Genomic DNA, 8,979 nt, shown 5'->3' on the forward strand with positions numbered 1-8,979 from the left:
TGAGGTTCATAAGGCCAGAATACTCAAAAGAACGTGAGCAGGAAAAGCCTTGCTGATGAGGACTCTGAGGGAAAAGAATCTCTGTTGAGTACTGGACTACTCATGGCACATGCTGGCAAAACATTTGCCAGCATTATATCCATGCCCTGGGACTTTGTGTGAGGCAGAGATTAAAGGTGATAGAAGATGGCTCTAGCCATGGAAGTTCGAAGACAGCACAGCATTCTGGCTATGACATGAGTTTTTCTGGATGTTTTAAATCAGTTTACAGTAAGAATCAAGAGCAAAAAGTAAAAGAGAAAGATTTGAAACACTTGTAGTTTTGCTGGAGAAGGAATACGTAATGAGATTAGCAAAACCTATTCATTTTTGTCAAACATTTGTATCTGTATATATTTATCTATGACCCGTAATTCTATCAGGGCTGCTTAACATTGTTATCTTACACTTGGGAATTTATTATAAGGAAAGACCACAAGTGGAACAAAATCCTCTAAAGTTGTGGATATTTTTAAGATAGTCCTACACACACACACACACACATGCACAAACTTAAGTAACAATGTGATATTAGTTAGTTAATTTTGAAATATAGCCATAGAGTTTTAAAAGGTATATTTATATAGACAACAAAACAAAAGGCAATTTGCAAGACTGAAATTGCTTAAATAGCTAGCATACAATGGTTAGAATTATGCATACTAAATTCTGTTTTCTTTCACTATGACATTAATATAAAGTTAAAATATTAAGTCTTGAAAAATTTTGGGACCTTTGTAAGAAATAATGTGGCTCACTTTTCAGATGAATATTAGAAATTATCTCTATCTCTTTGTAGATCAAATGAAGTTTATGTCCAGTTTAGAAATCTCTATAACCACTAATTGTCCTGAGGGGTTTAACTTGTAGATGAAGATGACCTTTAGTGTGAAGGTGTCTCTACATCAAAAGTAATTTGAACTGCAGCAAAATACATGTAGAACACCCAGAAAAATTTTAGTGTTGAGTGTGCTTTTGTGCACATGTACAGGTTTCCTGAAAGTTATCTTTCCTCTCTTGTCTTCTCACATTTTGCTTCTGAAATTGCCTGAGATACCAGTTTCCAAGTATTCCACCTAATAAGTGATCTCTGGTTACTTCACTTCAGATCAAGTTAATTTTGGGGAACATTTGCTTTTGCCTTCTGCAGTAAAACTCTTCAAAGTCAACCTCTTCTTATTTGCTGCTTTCCCTCCTATGCAGAATTTGACTGTCTATTTCAAATGCTCTAGGTATTTTGTCTCTGTTTGCACTTTCCAATTTATTTCAGCTATAACCTACTGTAGTCATTCTAAAACTAAGTAGAATGCTGTGATTTTCCTTCAATTAAATATAACACTCTTTCTTAGGTCCTATACTAACAATTCGAATTTGACTGGTCTGGAGTGTGGAATGGACATAGGGATGTTCAAAGAACTAGATGTTGAAAATTACTATTCCACTGGAATGATCCGCTTCAATTTTCCACAGATATCATTTCCTTCTGCAGTTTAAAAATGTTTCACAATATAAGACAGTGACTTATACTTGAGGATTAGCAAAAGAGCTGGCATGGGATTTCATTCTGCCTGCCACGGTACTATAGAACTCATAACTGAAATGTGTGTTATCCGCAGTGTCCAAGCCAATTTTACATATAAAGATGTACAAATAAATATGTAAGCACATCTACTCACATACATGAATAAACAAATAATTAACTTTAGATGGTAAAAAACCTTTTTCTTACTTTTTTTGTAGTTCTTGGTATTAAACCCAGGGCGTGGCCCATGCTAGGCAAGCAGGATACCACATAGTTACATACCTGGCCCACAACTACTTTACTAAAAAAAAACAAAACACCACTTTTATAAGTGAGCATAACACCTGTTGTTTTGTTCCCATTATTACAGAACAGAAAGCCTACTTTTTTATTCCAAGTTTTCTTCCCTTGTGACTGACACCTCCATACATTCAGATGTTCAAATCTGAACCCCGTGTTCCATCCTTCATACAATCTTTCTACACTCTTCCAACTGCTGTTTCCTGAGAAGTCTTGGTCCAGGGTGGAGCTCTTATGAGATGCTGTAGACTTTCAGAACATGGGGCCTTATGAGAGGTCCTAAGGTCCTTAGGTCACAGGTATGTTCTCTCAAAAAGAATTGTGAGAGCCTGGCCTGTGCTCTTGCACTATGCTTCTTGGTTCATGAGGTGAGCAGTTTGTTATGCATTGCATTCTGGCCATGACATCAGAGGTCCAATACAGACAGTATCTGATGCTGGGTTACTATTGAAAATTCCAAAACCATGAGAAAAAATAAACCCTTTCTCTTTATAACTTAATTTCTTCAAGTATTTTGTTATAATAATAGGAACCTGGCTAATGCACATGCAAAGTTAACTGGTAAGTACTGTTGATCATATCTCCTTAATAAATCTATAATATGTACCATTTCTTTAAAGTTCCCATTGACAACTTTTCTCATTGAGCCTATAATCAAAATAGCATCTCTGTTATCATCCTGCCTCTGATACATGCATTTCAAAGCTATCTCTCTAACAGACTGTATCTTTTTTATAATGCTAAAATATAAAAGAAAATCAATTCATGTTACTCTCTTGCTTTAAGAGTTTTGTTGCTTCCCCCATAACATTTCTATAAAAAACTGAAACCCTTTTCTACGCATATATACAGGAAGTTTAGAGTCTGACTCATTTTTAAAACTTTAGCTTCATTGCCTGATTCTCTCCCACATAAGCTTTTATCTTGAGACACACCAGAAAGTATCAGTGCCCTTTTTTTAAAGTGATTTTTTTTCCTCTTGGGTGTCTACCAAAGTGCTTGTAAGAAGTGGCATCCTTGCTGTTTATGAAAAATAAGAAAGTTGTTATCTTTCAGGAAAGGTGAAAACAGCTGAGGGTCCCTGGGTCGGATTTGAAAATGTCTGCATCAGGAAAAGGAAGTTCTCCTTCCTTGGGCCTTTGACAGTCGTGGCAACTTTTAGCATTGCATGTGTAGAGCCAGACGCTGGCTTCATCTGCTTGGCAGAGGGGAAGAGAGACACTGGAAGGGCTGCCAAGTTTTGTATAGAAGAGCTTTCAGATCCAGAGCAGAGACCCTTAAGGACCAGTGAGCCCAGTCTGCCAACTTCATGCCCAAGGACTTGGCAGGCACCTAGTTGTCCTCATTAAAATACAGTTTGGATCATGGCACTTTTCATTCTGACCCAGCTGCAGCCAAGGTAAAATACAAATGATAGGAGACACATACACATGCACAGAGCAAACCAAAAATTTAACCCAGAAATAGGCAACACATCAAACTCATTTTTAATTGTTGTCAGCAGAATGCTGCATAGGTAACTCCATGCCTCTAGAGCATTTCTTTTATATCTCATTTCTTTCATTGTGGTTTTTTTTTCTAGATGCTCTAATTATTTCCAATTTTAATATCCCCCCACTGGCTTTAATTAAACTTTCTGTAGTTTCAGCTTGTTTGCCAGGCAGGTTTCCTTTCATTTTCAAAGCCCATTCCAATTCTCCAGTCCATGCAGTCAAGGTAATCTGGAAGTTTGTTAAATCCTTGTTTCCTCCGGAGTCTCTTGCATTTTTGCCCTGTGATTTCTGTGATTACTCACTAAGGGCTCAGCTGCCTGGAGAGCCTCTGTTTGCTGAGATTAGAGAGGTTGCTGCACTCCACATTTTTTCTCCCATGTCACTTCAGCTCCTCATTCCCGCCTAAGTGAAAGATACTGTCATCACATTCTGATTACTCAAGATTCATGTAATTTCTATTTAATCTTACATGGTCTTTGCACTCTGGCAGGAAATATCACCAGCAAGTTCTGAGATACATAGAGCTACAAGAACACTAATGATTTATTGGAAGGACAAATGAATACATCTATGGAATCACAATGAGTACACAACGGCAGTCCTTTTCTCCTCATACTTTGGAAGCAGAGATAGGTGACTTGTCAACAACCATGACCAAGGCTACCCCTTTCCTATTTCTGACTATATCTCTTCCCTTCCTTCTTTCCCACTTCATGTTATTTTCTCACCACACAGTTGCCCTTATAACTTAAAGCTAAAAGGTCCCCCACCAAAATGTCTCATGTGTTCAGAGGTGGTGGAGTTTATGGAATGTGATAGGATTATGTGGGTATTATGCTCATCAGTGGCTTAATCCATTGAAAGTTCATAGCTGAATGTACTGCTAGATAATGGGGCCTGAATAGAAGTGGTGGATAACCTGGAAGGCCTACTCTTGTCCCCAAAACAGTTCTAGACTTTTGCTTGTTTCCTGGACGCCATGGTTTGACCAGCTTTCCTCCACATTGCCCTCCCATTGTGCCATTTCAGCCTTGGCTCCAGGCAACTATGCATAGACTGAACCCTCTGAAACTATAAGCTCCAATCTGCTCCTTATGTTGCATATGTCAGGTATGTCAGCCTAGTAGTGGGAAACTGGCAGGTAACCTGTAATATCCTAGTCTTTATTTATTTATTTTTATGTATCTCCTTTCCTGAGTGCTTCTGTAACTCTCTTGACTAAATCAATCAATTTTATTATTCTTAGTGGTTCTCTCAAGACAAAAGTGCAAAAGAAAAATAATACATATGTGGACCTTTAATACATTTCCAAATTATCAAAATAAAATTGTATTTGCTCAAGTTGAGTGAAAGATTTATTCTTCATTCAAAAGATTATAGGTGGTAAAAGTAGTAAATATGGCCATCTACCTATAACAGATGCTAGGAGGCAAATTATTTGAGAATGTAATCCAAAGTATTTTTCAAACCCAGGTTGGACTTGTGTGAAAGACCAGCAAACATTTTGCTTGAATCATCTAATAACACTTTGATAAGATTCATTTAGCCTCTATAGTTTTCTTAAATATTTATAATAAAGTGTAAAATATTAGTGTATGTCTTTTGTTTGTTTGTTTGTTTGTTTTTGTTTGTTTTTTTCTCCAGTACCGGGAACTGAACTCACAACCTTGCGCTTGCCAGGCAGGCGCTTTTGCCGCTGAGCTAAATCTTCAGCCTCTTAGTGTATGTCTTAATCTAAAAGATGAAGCACATAGTGGATCAACTATTCTTATTTCTCACTATGAACATTTGTTATTATTCCTGTAATTTAAATTGGGATCTTTCTGTAGCATAATACAGAGAACAGGAAAATAAATTTCATACCAAATTGAAACATAAATAAAAATATCTCTTAAAAGACTACATTTATCTTCATCAAACCTATATAAAGTGTTTTAAAGAAATTTTTCTAAATCACAATTTCTCAAAATTTTAAAGAACAATGGATTTTTGTTGTTGTTGTTGTTATTATTTTTCTGGTACCTGGAATCGAACTCATGACTTTGTGCTTGCCAGGTAGGTGCTGTGCTGCTGAGCTAAATCCTCAGCCCCCAGAACAATGGATTTTCTAAACATGTTTATCCAAGTTAATTATTATTTTCCAATTTATCATCAGCAGATCCTAAATATTAAAAATTTCTCAGCCCCTTAAAGAGACTTTTTAAAAATTCTGTTGAAAATGTGAGCAATAGTAATGGCTTATGTGAAGCATAGTGTCAGAACTAGAAGATAGGATTGATGCAGATCACCATAGTCTCAGAGATACCTTTTAAACAACAAGAGGCATTGAACATTAATCCAATGGCTGCTAGAGAGTGCAAAGAAAATTAACCTAAGAATAATTGGAATTAATGACCAAAAAAGAAAATTTCATAGAAAATCTGTATACAGCAAATTTTTCAAATATGGGGAAAGAATGTAACGTACAGATAAGTGAGGCTTATTAAAATCATAATAGTTACAATCAAAATAAAATTTTCCAGAATGCACTATAGACAAAATCCCAAAAGTCCAACCCAAAGAATGAATCTTAAAATGTGTGAGAGAAAAGAAACCACTTACATATAAGTGTATACCAATTCAAATTACAGCAGACTTCTCAACATAAATCATAAAGGACAGGATCACTTAGAATACAGTGTTCAAACACCTAAACAAAAATAATGTCTGAGTTAGACTAATCTATCCTCCAAAACTATTCTTCAAAATTGATGGACAAATAAGGAATATCCATGACAAAGAGCAATTTAAGAAATTTATGACAAGTTCTTCACCAAATTATCAATGGAAAGAAAGAAGGAAGCTAACAATGTCAAAAAGCTTAATGGAATGAAAACATCAGGCATGGTGTGTAGAAAAGTGGAGGGATGTGGGGAGGCAACAGCAGCGGCAACAGCAACAGCAACAAATGCAAAGACAGAAATAAATTTATGCTTTTCAGTAATAGTGCTCCATGTTCTCAATTCCACACTCAGGAAACACAGACTGGTGGACTGAATGAAAAAATTAAAATCCAATGGTATCCTGTGTAAAACACATTTAATCCAAAAGGAAATTCATAGATGTTATGGATTGTATCTAGATGCCTCTCTAAAGCCTCATGTGGTCATGGAGGATGAACTTTTTGGAGATGTCTGAATCTAGAGTTTGTGACTGGTTCATTGTCTAGTGCTGGGATTGAGTGCTATACCACCTTAATGTGGGTAGCTGGCATATAATATAAGAGACAAAAAAGAGGCTTATTCTTCCAATTTTCTCTTGTTATTTTTGATATCTTCTGCTGCCATAAACTTCTGCCCCTCTGCCATGTGCCACTCTGCCTTGGAGCCAGGCAATTATGGACTGAAGCTTCCATAAGCTGTGAGCTAAATAAACCTTTCCCCTTTAAATTTATGTGCTGGGTATTTTGTCTCAGCAATGAGAGAAAAGTAACTAAGACAGAATTTGGTATCAGAGAAGTGGGATTGTTGCTGTGACTATACGTGACCATATGGTTCAAGAGTCTTTGGGAATAGCTTGTGGGAACACATAGGAAAGAAAGATTTGGAGATATTGGCTGAAAAAGTAAAACTTGAATGCCTTAGGCTGTTTGTATGTGAGATTCTGGTCAGATCTCAGAAAACCAGAAGGCTGGTAGAAATCTAGCAGGTAAAGGGCAGCCTTGGGAGATTTCTGCTTGGAAGAAGGACTGCACTGGTTGATGGACTCCAGACAGTATATGTTATGACTTGGCAGAAAGTTCATGTGCTTTTTTTTGTGTCCAGAGACTTTGTCTGCAGCCTAATTAATCTGGCAGAAGAAATTTCAAGGCAGGCTAATGTTGATGTGGTTGCAGGGCTACTGTTGGGTGCTCTTCACCAAATTTGTACTGAGAAGCAAGAGCAAAAAATGCAGCAGAATGATTTTAAAACATTGTGAGTTTGGCCAGAAAGGAAGCCCCGGTAAAGGTGTGGACTGTGAAGGTAGAACAGAGATCTTGATTGTTGAAAAGGAGCAGAATAATGGAAAAGATTGCTTGAGGACATCACAAGAAGCAGAAGAACTCCATCATTTGCAGCCTCAAAATTGCAAAACTGAAAGACTTTGGTGAAAGCTAAGGAGCACTGTGTTCCAGAATGGTGACAGCATGGAAAATTCATTCCTCATAGTTAGATTCAGAGTGCTCAGTAACTGACCCCTACAACCAAGAGAGAGCAAAGCCTGGATACCACTCCATCTGCAACAAATGTAATCATCCATGAGGCACTGGTTTCAAATGCATGCAGAATGCAAGAGTTTTGGGGTTCAGAAGTCTCCTACTCTAATTTTAGAAGGCCTGAGAGGTCAGTCAGTGTGCCCCTGAGAAGGCAGTGTGGGAAGCTGCAAGAGTTAAGCCAAAAGTATAGTGGAAAACCTACAAGTTTGGAAAATCCAGGAATGTGGATCATCTAAGGAAAGCTGCAAGGAGGGAGGAAAGTGGGCCTAAGAGAGATGCCATGGGAGCTACTATCACCATTAGTGCCATAGAAGTGGAGCCACTGAAGCCCTTTGGAGCTCACAACTTGCCACATGTTGCATCAGATGCTGCATATGGAACTAGAAGACTTAAAGTTTGCCCTGCTGGATTTTGGACTTGCTTTGGTCCCATTCTTTTGTATCCCCTTGTTTGTAACTTTTGGAATGGAAATGCTTGTCTTGTGCCATTGTATGTGGGCAGTGTTTAACTAATTTTCATTTGTACAGGGGCTCTCAGGTAAAAGTTTGCACTACATCTCAGAGAAGACTTGGGACTTGGACTTTTCAGCAATTCTGAAACTGCTACAATTTTGGCAGCAATTAGAGATAGACTAAAGTGCCTTTTGCATAAAGGGACATGCATGAGTCTTTGGGGGGTCAGGGGCAGAATGGTATTGTTTGCATAAGGATTTCTTCCCTAAAGCCTCCTGTAGTCATAGAAGATGAGCTTTACAGAGGTAGCGGAATCTAGAATTTTTGATTGATTCATACCCTAGTGCTAGGATTGGGGATGTGAGGGCTACACATGCTCTAGAGCAGGTAAACTGCCCATGGTATAAGGGAAGAAAAGACTCTTGTTTTCACTTTTGCTCTTGTTGCTGTTGTTGTCTTTGGCTGCCATGCACTGTTTCCACTCTGCCATAGTTCCCTACCTTGAAGGCAACTGATTATGGAGTGAAACCTCTACATATTGTGAGCTAAATAAACATTTCCTCCTTAACTTTGAGTGTCACGTATTTTGCCTCAGCAATGAGAGAATAGTAACTAAAACAACAGATTACAAATCAGAAGATGAAAAATAATATTCCATGCAGCAGAAGCCTAAAACATGCAGGAGTGAATTTGATATTGTCTGACAAACTACAATTTAATTCAAAACTGATGAGAAGAAGCAAAGAAAGTCAGTAAGTATTAAGGGATCATTTCAACAGGGAAAAATAATAATTATAAACATATACAGAAAACAGACACACCAAACTTCATTTAAAAAACAAAACCACTGGACAAAAAAAAAAGGTTAGATAAACATCCACACAATTGTACTATGGGACCTAAATATACCACTGTCACAAAAAAAAACTAGAAAAAAAA

The sequence above is a fragment of the Chinchilla lanigera genome, unplaced genomic scaffold (genome assembly GCF_000276665.1).
Source record: "Chinchilla lanigera isolate Chin_1 unplaced genomic scaffold, ChiLan1.0 scaffold00032, whole genome shotgun sequence".
In the NCBI taxonomy this organism is placed as follows: Eukaryota; Metazoa; Chordata; class Mammalia; order Rodentia; family Chinchillidae; genus Chinchilla; species Chinchilla lanigera.